The sequence below is a fragment of the Melozone crissalis genome, unplaced genomic scaffold, assembly GCF_028551555.1.
Source record: "Melozone crissalis strain CALT ecotype California unplaced genomic scaffold, PUWL_Pcris_2 ptg000097l_1, whole genome shotgun sequence".
Classification (NCBI taxonomy): domain Eukaryota; kingdom Metazoa; phylum Chordata; class Aves; order Passeriformes; family Passerellidae; genus Melozone; species Melozone crissalis.
Window position 1 is genome coordinate 949887 of NW_026535874.1, and position 1935 is coordinate 951821.

Consider the following 1935-nt stretch of genomic DNA (forward strand, 5'->3'; position numbering starts at 1 on the left):
TGTTCAAAGCAAAAGTTCCCTCTACGCACCATGCCACCAGTGCTACATGGAGCAAGTGGATTGCTGTTATCACACAGCGCGCCTGTATTGGAAAACTGAATCGCCCTGGGATTCTGGAAATAATTACAAACTGGCCGGAAGGTGAAAACTTTGGTCTCGCTGATGAAGGGGAACAAGAAGTGACACGAGCTGAGGAAGCTCCTCCCTAAAACCAACTGCCAGCAGAAGATACACGATACGCTCTCTTTACTGATGCTTCGTGCCGCATTGTGGGAATGAACTGGAAGTGGAAAGCAGCCGTATGGAGCCCCACAGGACAGGTGGCAGAGGCCACTGAAGGAGAAGGTGGATCAAGCCAACTTGCTGAACTCAAAGCTGTTCAACTGGCCCTGGACATTGCTGAGAGAGAGAAGTGGCCAAAGCTCTACCTTTATACTGATTCATGGATGGTAGCCAGTGCTCTGTGGGGATGGCTGGAGAAGTGGAAACAGGCTAACTGGCATTGTAGAAGAAAACCAATTTGGGCTGCTGAAGATTTGAAAGACATTGCTACCAGAGTAGGGAGGCTACCTGTGAAAGTCCGCCATGTGGATGCTCACGTTCCCAAGAGTAGAGCTAATGAGGAGCACCAAAACAATGAGCAAGTAGACCAGGCTGCAAAGATAGGGGTGTCAAAGATGGACTTAGATTGGCAACATAAAAGAGAGTTATTCCTAGCTCGATGGGCCCATGATGCCTCAGGTCATCAGGGCAGGGATGCCACCTATAAGAGGGCACGAGACCAAGGGGTGGATCTAACCATGGACAGTATTGCTCAGGTTATCCATGACTGTGAGACGTGTGCTGCCATCAAGCAGGCCAAGCGAGTGAAGCCCCTCTGGTATGGTGGGTGGTGGTCCAAGTACAAGTATGGGGAGGCCTGGCAGATTGACTCCATCACACTGCCCCAGACACGCCAGGGCAAGCGCTACGTGCTGACCATGGTGGAGGCCACCACTGGATGGTTGGAAACCTACCCTGTGTCTCATGCTATGGCCCAGAACACCATCCTGGGCCTGGAAAAGCAAAATCTGTGGAGACATGGTACCCCTGAGAGGATTGAATCAGACAATGGGACTCATTTCAAGAACAGCCTTATCAACACCTGGGCTAGGGAACATGGCATTGAGTGGGTGTACCATATTCCCTACCATGCACCAGCTGCAGGAAAAGTGGAGAGGTACAACGGACTGTTAAAAACCACATTGAAAGCATTAGGTGAGGGACCTTTCAAAAACTGGGAGCAGCATCTGGCAAAAGCCACCTGGTTAGTTAACACCCGAGGCTCTACTAACTGAGTGGGCCCTGCCCAATCTGAGCCTTTGCAGAGAGCAGATGGAGTCAAAGTCCCAGTGGTACATGTCAGAGGTTTGTTAGGGAAGACAGTTTGGATTAATCCTGCCTTGAATACAGACAAACCCATTCGTGGGGTTGTTTTTGCTCAGGGACCAGGTTGCACATGGTGGATAATGCAAAAAGATGGAAGAACACAATGTGTACCTCAGGGAGATCTGATTGTTGGATAAAACCTGTGTAAATATCACTGTTTGCTGAATGTTATTACCATTGTCTGTGTATTGCTGTATAATGGATGTATCATGTATGTACTTGTAGAGTTAGAATTTATATTAGTTTTAGTAGTAAGCAGACGATATGGGGATAAGGGGTGGAATGTCCTGGCTTGACCATATGATGCTTTTATCCCCAATCGTCTCTTTCTGTTTATGTTGAATAATAAGTTTTGCACATTTAAGAGTGTTCCAGAGAGTGAAGGGGGTGAGAGAAGAAGCGCGCAGTTTGTTTTCAGACACCATACTCCACTCCCCCACATTCCTCCTCCTGGACTGTTGCTGTCTGCGGACAGACAGCGGGATAGAGCTCTTCTTTTACTTTTTA